This window comes from Coloeus monedula (assembly GCF_965178545.1).
Source record: "Coloeus monedula genome assembly, chromosome: 4".
Lineage (NCBI taxonomy): Eukaryota > Metazoa > Chordata > Aves > Passeriformes > Corvidae > Coloeus > Coloeus monedula.
In genome coordinates this window covers 66,071,161-66,084,750 of record NC_138784.1, presented here as the reverse complement: position 1 = coordinate 66,084,750, position 13,590 = coordinate 66,071,161, and the positions used below count along the sequence as shown (strand labels likewise).

General features: G+C 40.4%; 1 protein-coding gene across 3 annotated transcripts in view; it reads left to right on the top strand.

Moving 5' to 3' along the window:
- Positions 1–11,223: 11,223 nt before the first annotated feature.
- The window catches only part of SEMA3C (semaphorin 3C), a 118,536-nt gene continuing 116,169 nt past the window's right edge, over positions 11,224–13,590 (top strand). Inside the window, exons 1-2 of one of the 3 annotated variants that reach the window (XM_082279821.1) lie at positions 11,224–11,281; positions 11,445–11,538. The gene's annotated coding sequence lies outside the window, so the exon portion shown is untranslated. The other 2 variants (XM_082279820.1, XM_082279822.1) reach the window with 2 other exon arrangements.

The following is a 13,590-nucleotide window of genomic DNA, read 5'->3' as shown; positions in this document are numbered from 1 at the left end:
TCAAAAATATTTTTAATCAGTCATTACCCAAAGATGAAGATAAGCATGAATGAATCCTGTGGCTGTTTGAGATGGCTCACAAATATTCATTTGCACTTTAAAAGATTTGGGGTTTTTTGCATATCAGAATTGTTCTTTGAATGCTTACAGACAGAGTTTGAAATAGGATAGAAAATACTCCTGCTAAATATTCTTTTTTTTTCCTGCAGTGACCCCTTCCAGGTTTAGCCAGGTTGCCAACTTCATGCCTTCTCTGGGTTTGAAAGGATGTCTCACACAAATACTGCAAATGTGTGACACTATCTCTGACAAAGTAGATTTGTATGACATCAAAAACACAGGTATGCTCTGGTGTTACTGGGTATTGCTGATGGCTTCTTAAAAGCTTTTCAGTTTTGCTTGAGTCATAATGGATTGGCTTTAAAAAAACACCTAGAGGCAACATAGCATTAGGTGAAAAAGGCATTGAGAGACAGATACTTTCTGAGAAGTTTCCTATTCAATTAGAGAAGCTGGAGAAAGAATGCAGTGAGGGAGTCTCCTTTCTCCTTTTCTGTGGGATGTGAAGCCAAGGCACATAGGAAGGGAGGTGAAGTTGTGACACACAGGAATTAACTATCAAGACCACAGAAGAAACTTATGAGTTGTACACATATATCAGGTTTTTGCTGGGGGAGTGTGTTGGGGAAAAGTTTTTTTATTTGTTTGTTTGCTTCTTTTTAGTCCAGAACCACAACAGTGAATAGAAGATACTTCTTTAGAGTCTCATTTTGCTTTTTTGCCAGACCCAGACTGAATAAAACTAGTTCCATCAACCAGTAGAAACAGGAGAATGGGACACAGGGGTACAAGTTTGAAGCCTGTAGAAGGCTGCAGCTTTCCTTTAGAGCAATTACACAGAAGAGACTGAAGGAAAGTGTATGTGCTGGCCTTTGGAAGCCAGTGACTCTTGAAGTGATAACAGATATTTTCTTCTAAGAAAGTAGTAACAGCTCTTTCATAAATGACTACCCTGCTTGTTTCAAAAAAAAAAAAAATCTAATAAACTGCCTAAAATAACATTTCACAAAGCAGTTGTGAGTTTAAAGGTACTGGAAAAAAACCTTGAAACCTGTAGTGGAAAAGTACTGAAACCCCCTGAAACCTGTAGCTAATGTGTGTTCCCAGGATGCACAATGTTTCTGATAGAGAACCAAAACAATGGAAGAGGTACACTGCCATTTTATTGCAATTATTACCAGTAAAAGATAATGTAAACCTGCTAGCAACATAAAGGAGGTTCCTGCGCAGAAAGCTCCCTGCTCCCAAACAGGTACAAACACTACTGGACAACTGGACATCCCTCTACAGCTGAGTTCCATTTGCCTTCTATTGCTTTTGATCTTCAAGCATGTAGGTAACAATTGGAATTACAGCAGTATCAACAAAGATTTTAAAAAAAATATATATATAGGAAGAATTTTGGAGGAGCATCTGCTGGTATGCATGACAAATAAAAATCTTACAATTTGTTCAAGCATGTATGTAAATCCACACAAGCAGCTCCACTTGTCATTACACAAGTGGAGCAAGGACAGCACTCCCAAAAACAGCCAGTCATGGAGCTGTCTGATTTCAACCTGTTCCAAATAAAGACATCAGCTCAAATGTTGGAATTTATCTGGGCTGTAGTCCTTCATTCCAAAAATTTGTTATCTGATGAATTTTACAAAACTCTTGTCATTTTTCCTAAAGCAGAAGGAAGAAAGAAGTTAAAAAATCCGAGGTTGTAGATGAAGAATTTAATTGATATGACTTTCATCTCTAACAACAGGAATTCCATTACAGATACTGAGGTTTTATTGCCATGGGGAATGTATTGCGATCTTAAAAAGTTATGCAGGTGTTAACATAAATTATTTGTCAGTTCATAACTCAGTGAACTTACTGACTTCACCAGAATAATATTTTTTGTGCCAACAGAAGTTCTGGCTTTTCAACTCCTAATGTAATGTCCATGCAGTGATGAAGTGGGTTGAAATTCAAAGCACATAAATCTTTCCCCCTACAGGATTCTTTTGATATTAATTAATAGTTCTTCATACAACTGCACCGATGACAAAATGACCAAATTCAGTTCTACATTTCAGCTACCAGTTTCTGCAAATAACAGATTACTGCTGGATCTCTGCTCATTTCTGGTATATGCCAATGGAAAAAAAAAGAACTGACAAGCTGGAGAATACCCAAAACATATCTGAAAGCAATTTGTCTTCTGCTTGTCAAATTGTTTTTTCTTATAGCTATCAGTGAAAGGGACTTAAAGGTAGTGGTCATGTGATATAGTACATAATTCCAGGAAACAGGACAATGAAATACATCCTTTGTAGATACTAAATAATATTAAATCAGAAAATTGTGTTCTGAGAGACTCAGAATTGAAAGAATCCATTTGTGATTGGGGTGGATGATGAAGACGAAAATCCTGTTCTAGAGACATTTTCAGACAGAAGAGGCACAGGGTGAGATGTTGACAATCCCTGCCCAAGACACCCAGTGTGTGCACTCCCAAGTCCATCTCTGTTCAAGAGCAGGAATGCAGCTTGCATGATAACAGTCTTTCAGGGCTCTTAGTGTGTATTTTTTGTTTGCTTCTTATTCCAGAATGAAGATTTTCTATTTTTCTGGGAAACAATCCAACATCCACCAACATTAGCAGAAGCCATTAAAATATGTTTTGGGATCTAACTTCTCTGAATTTTTTGGTGGGGAGCGGAGAAAAGACAATTCTTTTCCATCCCAAAGGTTTCTAAGATCCATATTTTGACATGGCACATCTCTGTATTCCTCCCTTTCTCATAACTTACAACACTGATAAAAAAATGTTAGAGGCTCAGGATTAAGTACTTTTCTTTCCTATCTTTTGTTTTTTATTCACAGCAGGAACTTAAGGATTCATATCCTTTGTCTTACACATGTTCTAACTTTTTAATTTCCATTTTCTGGGAGGGCACGAACAAGTGCCTAATGCTAACCCTGCCTTGGCATACTTTCTGAATTTTGTGCACAGGTCAAACCACCAACTTTGGCTTTGTTTTCTTACGTGGTAACTTCCAAACTGGAAAAGCAGTACTTTGCCTCTTCTTTTATCTTCCCTTGTATCTTCAGGCTATCTGGGAAGAGAACACAGGACAGTGAACTACTCCTGTCCCAGTAAGTCCTTTCAGGTATTCCTAATAACAGAGGTATTCATATTTTTACTCCATTGGTGCATGAGTGTAGGTAATTACCATTTCCTATAACGTATGTGTGTATATTGAGACGCATTTTCTAGTCTAAGTGCATGAATAATGCCCTCTTATGGCAAAATTTAGAGATTTCCAAAAATTTATTTGGTCTAAGATAATTTACAAGGTAAATTAATATTCAGAAAAAAAACCCCAACACTTACCCTGGAAATAAAAATAATTATAAAGAAAAATATGCTGTGCATGATATTATAGTCATAACGTGTTACACTAACTTTTCCTTCTCTGTATTTCCTCTGCTACTCTAATATTTGAGATGAAAAACCTGACTTAAAAGCATTTTTTTTTTAATAATTAGGATAAGGAACTAACTTTTAGAACATTTTAATGAGTGTTCTTTGGCAATTGCTAAATGAAGTTGAATGTACATAAATCAAAGAGCAAGTATGTATTATACATATATTTATTAATATTGGCAAAAAAAGATTTAACTGATTTCTGGAAGTGTTTGTAATATAAGTAAGCTGTAAGGAATAAACAGGCAAGAGTACATTCAAATATTACTGAAAATCTTTATCTCCAATTCCACAATAATTTGGAAACACATTAAGATAAATTTGAAGTAGTACAAGTGGTTTAAATGTTAGAAGTGGCAAAATGGCAAATAATGAAGCTTTTAATAAATATTTTGTATCGATACAGTGTTTGTCTTTTGACTTTTTTTACTCTTTATTGACTTTGAATAATGGGCAATAAATGAATTTAAATTAGAAAGGTGTAATTTTGGAGAAGATACTGTGTTCTGGCTGCCATTCAGACCATATATTTTAAATTTTTTTAAATCTTTTTGGCTTAAAACAAACTACTGCTAATATATCCAAATAGAGATTCAATTAACAATTGTTCTGGAGACATTAATATAAAAAGATAAATATTTAGTGGAATGTTTATGTTGCTAAAAAAAAAAAGTTAAGCATAGGCTCACTTTAAATTGTAGTTCTTTCAATAAAAAGCCAAGAAGCAAGTTAAAGCAACAGAAACTTTTCAGTAGGATAGCAAATTCTGAGGCTTGGTTCACAATGTGAGATGTGATGCTGTATTTTGGGTGCATCAAGTGCTTCCATGAAGCCTGTGCTAACTTTGAGTAGGCAACTAATAAAATAATAGCAATGAAGTGTATTTCCAATCCATAATAGACAATAAATATATAGGTCAGAGTCTATGACTACTTCTCAGTCCTTTTTTAACTAATAAAATTTGATTTTAAGCTGATGACTTAATGTTATTTTAAATTAACCCATATCCTGGTTGTCCCGAGGCCCGAAAACTGTACAAAGAATTCAGCAGACTCCCTTAAACCCCACTGAACACACACTGCCTTCATCAGCTTCTACCATCCAGGCCAAGAGTTTGCTCAGACTTTTTATGCAACAAGTTCGAATGAATACCGTGGGGTAGCTTTCAAGAAGGGTTTTGATAACTGAAGTATGACAACTTCATATACTGCAAAAAGCATTTCTTAGAGCCTCTCAGAACATCTATTGCACTGACAGTGAAAAAAGGAAAACAGAGCTCCCATCCCCACGGAATCAGGATCATTTGGAGGCACCTGTGACAAAGGTTTCTACCTTGACAAAGGCCATACTTCCTGAGACTTCACACAGCCAAGAATACAGCACAGAACACAATCAAAAGCACAGCTTCAATTTTGTCTTCTTTAGGAGGTCAGAAGAATGCAACAGTGTCTATGCAACAAAGGACAAAAACGATCAGTATTACACCTAAGACATCAGCAAACCCCACCTGTACCATGCTGATTCCATAGACAAACCTTGCCTCGTGGCAGATAACATGACAGTCTGAGAAAAGGGGATCAGTTTTCTGGAAGCAAGAATGCATTCCTTAATGTTGTGGTAAAGAATTACAACTTGAATTCTATAGCACCTCAGTGTTTTCCACCTTGGGGAAATTATAGGGTACATTGGATTTACATTAAAATAGCCAATGCTTCTTCAGCTTCCTCAAGAAAATGGAAGAATGGTCATACTGGGTTACTTGAGAGATCTTGTTTACAATCCCAACTCCACTGAGAACTAGGACATAAGGCAAAAGGATCAGGTTTGATTAGTAGGAGAGGAGATACCTCTGAGGCTGATTTCATTCCTCAGCGTTCCCTGGTCCCATATGCACAGATTTTTGACTTCTCCAGGGGACAGCAGGCATTATTCAGTTTGCTTCAGTCAATGCTCTGCTTGGCGTGCATGCTTCAAATTACAAACTTTTTTTCAGTAGTTTTGCTCTTCTTTCATCTGGAAACACAAGTTCTTTTATTTCTTCTGCATGGCAAAAACTTCCTTAGGGAGAGCAAATGGGACAGTAGCCAAGAGGACATGCTTAGGGAAGAACAAGGCATATACAAAATGGTCCTTCTGCTCCTCTTCCAAAGTAACAGCCTGCAGAATGCAAACAATATGTAGTGAGAAATTAGCTGGCAAATACCATCAGTAAAGCCTAGTCTGTGCTTACAAAGAACAAAACAAATCAAAGACTGTAAGGTATGCAGTCATTATTCTTGATTTGAAGATGAAGGATGGTGGGAAATAGGACTGTGCTGGTATATTATCTAGGACCAGACTGGGGGTGACTGGTTTTATATGATCAGGCTTGTAGGAGTGTGTTTCAAACCTACAATGAATAGCAAAAAAAAAATCATAAGCCTTCTTTTATTTATTTATTTATTTTTTTAAAAAACCCAGTAATTCGCATAATGCTCTATAAACACTGAAGTAGATGAATCAATGACAAAAAGACACCTTTCCAAAACTTCCTTCCAATAGAGTGAGAGGACTCCCTTGAGTGCTGTGAGCCCCATAGGTGCAGCAATGGATCAAGTACCAGGCTGGAGAGTGGCACGTACTGGAAATTGCCATGATGCTCAGGGCTATGTCACTGCCCCTCTATCCTGCAGTAAACTCCTCTCCTCCCCTCCCCTCCCCTCCTATCTCTATTTATCTGTTTGGATAAATAGCTCCATAACTGCTGCTGCCTTACTTCCCTGTGTGTTTACAGAACTCCTTGCACCATGTGACCTTCATTCCAAGTACTTCGAATGCACAGATTACACACTGTTGCATCCTCTATGCATTTGTTCTTTCTTCTATTTGTAGATTGCTTGGCCTGAAGCCATCCTCGGTGCATCAACAACCCTTTCCTTTCTTTCACTCAAGTCTTCAATATACATATTCTTACTCATCAGCTTGCAAAATAGTGATGACTTGTTTGATTTGATAAAAACTCAAACCCAGCTTTGTGCAAGAACAGTGACTCTGTTTGTATCACTGACCTCATTTAGTCATAGTGACTAGAAAGTGGAAAATCTGACCAAAACACTGTCTTTCCCCTGCAAACAGCAATAATGTGGTTGCCTTACTGAAAAGGGGAAGCATGAAGGTCTGGTAGCATACCAGGAATATGCTTATGTCTTGTGTATAGGCACAGAAAGACTTACTTGATGACAACCTTGTGCAAATCGCAGTCTCTTCAAGGGCAGAGTTACTATGAAGTGCTGGCTCACTGACTTCCAGGGAAGCCACTCCGTGAAGGGTCTATTTAGTGAGACAACGGGACTTTTATCAAGCTAAGAGCATAATGCTTTCCTCTGTTCCCATACAGGTAATAATACTTCTTTAATGTGGTTACACCAATCCTGATCCTAAGCACCTAATTTTTCTTAAGCTCTGAAAAGAAAAATTATCTCCTGAAAATGGACTTTCACAGAACCTTAGGCATTAAGAAGCAAACTGATTAATTCAGTTTGACAGCTCATTGTTAGTTACATGCCAGCAGTTTTATAAGGCTGTGACCTTGGTGAAGAAGCTTCACTCTTCCTGACCAGTCCAACACTGACCCACCTGAACAAGGCCACTGACACACTGTGTCCAAGGACCTTACGCCATCTCTGATCACACAATGGTATCACCAGGACCTTTATCCTTATTACCTCTTGAATATTTGAATTATTGGTTGTGAAGAAGAAAATAAATTGCTATTCATATTAGCACACCTTCAAAACAAACACACTTTCCCATAATAAAGTGCTGATATATTTCACACCTTTCCTAGTTCTTGTAACGGTAAGAAAGAAAATAGACAATGATGAATTAATTGGATTACCTAACAACCCTGCGTTTCTTTAAGGTGATTTGACACTCATAAATGAGGACAGAGAAAATAGTCATTAATATCATTTTCTCTCATCACTTGGAATCTGGACATTTACTGTATACACATTCCTTTGATTTTTAAGGAAGGAATGAATTCTATTTGATGGTCACTTTATTATGCGCTTTACTACATTTTTCTTTCTAATAGCTGGCACTTCATCTTGTCTTGATCTGTGCTTGTGTTCAAAGCAGAATCTGATTATCAAGCCTGCTGATCTTCATAAGAGCTAGTTGTAGCCAATCCAGCGAAATTATTTGTTGCTATTTCACTGTGCTGCCTTTAACCATCCAACTGCCTCTCAGAAGGTTCCTTTCTTTCTCCTCTTTATCATTCTTAGTTTCCTGCCTTCTTTTAAAGCTGTGTACCTTCCAGTCCTAATGCCTCCTATAATATGTTCACTTCCTCAAGAACTTAAAATCTAAGTGAAGGGAAACAAAACAAATCAAATCAAAACAAAACAAAACATAAAGGCCAACCCCCAAGTCCATGTGTTAAGTAAACATCCAAATCCACTCTTGTCTTTCTTATTCATGGCTATAGTTAGTGTTTAGGTCTAAAGCTAGATCTGGGTCCATTAGGATGACTTGTTTGGGTAAGAAGCAAACACCATGCATAGATAGAACAAAATCAGCTCTATTTGTTTTGGCCAGGGGGATTTGCTTGCTCAGATCACATTGCAAGAGCCAGAACTTCTCTGACTCTGAAGCTGAGTGAGGGCCTTGACTCTGTCCTCACATATGTGATGTGACCTGGAATAACTGCCCTTGGTTATAAATCTCACAAGCAACAAATCAGAACCAGAAGCAAATTGTACAACACATTTTATGCTTTGTGTAATAGAGGAATGATTAAAAATCAGCTGCAAAGCACAGTCCAACATACTTGTCCTCATCCCCATGTTAGGCTGCAAAATACACAGACTGGAAAGCAAGTGTCTTGCATACTTTTCATTTAACTCACAGGGCTGATTCATGCCAGTAAATGCTGAAACCCCACCTCATAATTGGGAGAAGTAATTTCCATTCCATGAGTTTTGCTTGAAGCTAATGCATGCTCTTACAAAACACCTAAAGTAAAACTTTAACCATTTCTCTTAGCCCAGCTGTGAAGTTCAAACTGCTTTTTAAAGTTAATTATCATGCTCTGACCTGCACATATGCACATGTTAAATACAAATAAATCAATGTGGCAAGCTTGTTCTTGTTTCAATTTGCTTTTTAAAATTAGCATACTCTGACTTTGCCTATCAGATACGAGTGTGATGGTATCTCACAGATTAAAGTTTTGCATTTGTCTCTTTGTAGTTAATTTGCTATTTTATAAGCCCAAAGTCCATGAGGGAGTGTTGGAAAGCCCCATAATTTTCGTCAGTGTTCTATTTTACCTTTTTATCTCCAATGTAGCTAGCACATGTGAAGAAGAAATGCAGATAGCCAGATGGCTCTGATGTGTCCATACATACAAAATTCCTGACAAACCCAAGTGACTTTAATGCTGATGTTGATTTATTCTTGAGCATATTCTTTTTGTTTTCTTTTTTCTATATTTTAAGAAGAATGTGTTTGTGCTCTTACCTAGAAAATCAGTATTATTTAGGGAAAAATGTAAATTATTTTTTATTAAAGGAAAAATATTTGGGGAGGACAGAATCATCATAAGTTCTAGGGTTGGTATTTCATAGTAACATTCTTTTTTTCTCTGACCCATTAGATATCTCCCTAAAATCTCCTAAAAGAGAATTTTTTATATATTTGGTCTGTGGTTTTCTGTGCATTTTCCTTTGAATCACCCTGCATAGATCAGAGCAAGAGGAAGAACACTGGATTGGCTGATTCACTTCTGTTGCTTGGTGTGGCGATCTCTAATTGCACTTAGTTGTGGGGATTTTCCAACACAGAAAAGTGACTTCTCCTTTTGCCAGGGTGCTGCTGTCAAACAGAGGCATTTGAACACCACCACAGTTCAAGGATGAGCAGCATCATGTTCACAGACACACTGCCTGCCCATGGAGGGAACTGAGGGCTTAGTTTAAACTGCTCTCTAGGACAGCGAGAGTTCATACATTTCTGCGCAGTTTATTTGTGTTAAGGAGGAGAACTGGAAGAGCATCAATGTTTTTAAGGACTCATGATCTGGAGAGTTTGGTTCATCTGAAGGTATCAGCTAATTAATCTTCAAGACATGATCTGAAGCTGATGAAGCTTTTAAAAGTTCTGGATCCATTTCTTTTCTGGCATTTGCTGCAAATCTGAATTTTCATTTCAGAGGAAGGACTATCCCATACTTTTGTGTCCCCTGGGATAGTAAGTGCCATATAATACTGGAATTTCTTGCTTGAAGAGGGCACTAATTCTGCTAGCCTGGCACTGAAGCCTGGGAAGACACCATCTTTGAAATATGTGTGACCCTAAGTCATGCAGATGAGCTTTTACACAAAGTAACTGATAGACTCAGGCCATAAAGACATCCATATGTATAGACAAAATGTGTTTAGTCAGGGTGCTGTGTTCAGGCCACTCCCTGCTCTCTGGCTATAATACCATCGCAATTATTGACTGCTTTGGTTAGTATGGCCAGAGTGTGTGTGTAATAGTTGGAAACAAAACTGTAACTCGAGCATGTGCACATTCATTGTGGGTACTTGTTTACTTGTTAACATATTTCTGGCTGTGGAAGATAGCTCCAAGTGCATCACGAGATGTACTCCCTCAAAGTACTGCGGTGACAGTACGCTGATGAGCGACCCACACCACCTTGACCGGATCAGAGACCATCTCTCCCTCCAAAAGTGAAAATCTTGATCCAAAGGAAGTTTGCAGGCAGCAGGTCAGAGCAGCACAGAATATGCTTGCAAGACATCCTAGGAAACCTAAGCCAGAACCAAAGTGATGTTGCTTGGAAAACCCTTGTGTCTTTAACGGAGCCAACACCTTGGGTAAAATGTTCAGTGCTGTCCGGCGGCTGTAAGAACACAAATCTCACCAAACGGGGCAGATTGCTGTGTATCTTGGGGAAAATTGAGCTTGAGCAAATACAGCCTCAAATCTCCGCAAAAAAGCTTCCGAAAGCTGCGGTAAAACACCTGGATCAATCAGGAGACTGAATCTAACCTCTGTTCTAACGCTTGTCTTACTCTTCTTCGCTTTTAAAGTATTAAAAAGAGGAAATAATTCGAGGGGAGTGGGGGAAAAGAGCCCCCTCCGAAGGGTCTGGCTGTCACCCGGCTCCCCTCTCACCGCAGCCCGCTCTCATTCCCTCTTCACAGTGACACCTACCGGCCTCCCGACCGCCCCCGCATCCCTCCGCCCGCCGCCGCGCCCGGGCCCGGCTCCGCTCCCCGCCCGGGCTGCTCCCCGCCGGTCCCGCCGCCTCCCCCCGGCTCTGCCCGGCGGCCCCTGCCCGAGCTCCGCGCTGGGAGCCTGGCACGACCCGTCCGGCGGGGCAGAAACTTTGCGGGCGAGTTTCGCCGCCGCCGCGGGCGCGCACAGGGCGCGATGGGGCGGGGGCTGCCGCGGCGGAGCCCCTCGGGGCCGGGAGCGGGGGCCGTGCCCCTCAGGAGCCTCGGGCTGCCTTACGCGCCCGCTCCAGCCCGCGGCCCCTGCGCGCTGCCAGCAGCCCCGCGGCGCTGCCTGGGGCGGGCGGACGGACCGGGCGGCAGCCGCCGGCGCGCAGGGCGGGGTGTGGCCTCGCCATTATTTATGAGCTCCAGCCCCTATTTGCTCAGCTAATGATGCACCGGCGGCCGCCGAGCCTCGCCTCGCCAGAGCGGAGGGCAGGGCAGCGCCTGTAACTGGAAGCCGGCACCGCGCGGCCGCTCCATTCACTTCTAGGTGCGTAATTGCGGGCAGGGTTCGAGAAGCGCTCCCTGAGCCTCAGGAGTCCACTGCCAGGATTATTGTACAGAGGAGCCTGGAGTATCTTTGCAACCACCGCGAAGAGAGACTTTTCTTTTTTTTTTTTTTTTAATTTATTTTTCCCTCTGCCATGAGCCAGGTTTGGAATTAAAGTGTTCTGGTAGCAGGAGTCGAGCCTATAAACTGATAGAATCCAGATAGAAATCGGTATTACTGGTGCCTCCAATAGCCGGGTAAGAATAACTTAAAGTTCTCTTTCTTTGCTGTAATAGACGTGAAATGGCTCTGATGGTTGAATTTTGCTGCTGTTCACAGATAGTTAAACCGATGTTTTCCACATTGGCATAGTCCGTGTTTGGCAGGGATTTTTTTCTCCTTAATTTCTTTTCTTTCTTCTGCCGAATGATTTTCCCTACAGGATTTAAGGGTAGGACCCAGCCTGTAGCAGATGACACCTGCACAGCACTTCCTAGCAAAGCGATACTGTACTTTCCCAAAGCCATGCAACATGCTGCCAGCGACCTCCGTGGCAGGGAAACTTCACTACTTCACTTTAGTAGCGGTTTGTCTGTTTGCAGTTAGACGAGAGTGTAAGAACAGAAATGCAATTAGACACTGCTTTTTGTCTGTCCCGTAAGATTCTTTAAAAGTACTTGCAAGGCTTTAGGTCTGTGTGTTGTCAGCAGAGATCATGTGCACTGGACATGCTGAATATAGTATCATGACTTACTGAGATAAATTCAGGACTGGGATATAAGCCCAAAGCAGGAGTCAAACCTGCAATGATCTGTCAGTTACCAGCTCTGTAAATCTCTGAAATTAAACCTATTTCCATTAGGTAACTCACATGTCAGACACCCTGAGGTACCTTTTTGGCACTGTATGCATTTATTATTTATGTGTCTAACAGCTGGGTAGGAACCATGCTGCTCAGCACTTCAATCTTATATTTGCCTGTCACTTCTGTGTTAACAGTGAAGATCTGCAATTTGAGCAATGAAATGTTGCAATATTTCACTCCTCTGACTGATTACACTAGAATTGGCAGGAGGCACGAGAGTGGGAGGGAAAGAGAGCTGAAAGAGGTTTTTTTCTATTATTGTTTCCTACAGTATTATTTCAAGGAAGAAGGAAAGCCACACACTTGTTCCTCTTCGACTTTTTATCTTTATTGCAAAGAAAGCATAGTGCTACTACTGTAAAATACTAATCCCATTGCGTCTGTTAAATCACATGTTCTGTATGATTGGCTATTTGTTTTGGCCTGACAAAGAAATTTTATCGGGATTTAATGCCATTTCTCTCTTAGAAGAGGAGAAAGTTAAAGGATATCCCATGGGCAAGTCACAAGGTTTTAAATTTAAAGCCCACAAAGCAACATTAGTACTAGAGTTCGTGCAGCCTATTTAAAAATTATTCTTGGCAAAAACTCTGCAACTTTCATTTTATTAGTTAAAGGACCCTTCGAGATAATTTGGAACTGGGCCAGAATGGATACGTTTCTCCTACAGACCCGATCTGTAGCTGGCAAATTTCTGACAAGGTTGTTTTTGTCAATTAGCAGAGTTGTAGAATTACTTGATCTTCGTGCATTTCTCAGTACTCAGACCAAATAATGAAGGGGAGTTTGGAGTGTGGGCTGCAGAGATCTGCTCTTTCTTGCACGCTCTCCTTCCCACCCCCACCTTGATGTGAAGTCCCTGTGCAGAGAGAAGCCTTTCCAAGCAATTTACAGTGAGTGGATAGGGAATGACAGAGGTGGTAATGAGATACGGGGCTTTTACCGCTAAGTCAGTGGTGTGGATCCAGCCCAGACTAGGGCTGACCTAAAGTCATCCCTGCCTGACAGCTCATTCCTGCCGTGCTGGGGTGGTTACAGCCACTTCTTTGAGGACAGGTGTGAACCTCAGAGAGACCGGATCAACAAGCCTGTAGAAATATTGGCTTCCACTGGAGGGACTGTAGTGCTGGCCCAGAGCTGAGGTTAAGAACTGTAAGCTGACTGCACAGGTAACAAATCTCTTCATCAAATAAATATATAGCCTTTAATGATATTGTCTAGCTGTAGGAGTTGTGTCTTTCAAAGTGCTTCCGGATGTGATAGAATCAAATTTATCGCCTGATTGATTAACTAGTAAGTAGTGTCTAGTAGAAGGGCTGTTTACATCAAAAAGGAAAATATGTATAGGTAAGCAGTGACGTAGAATGAGCCTAAAATGATGTTGTTATTTATTCTCACTTTTTCAACTGAGCTGACAAAGTTGTTAGAATAGGTGAAATGAAAT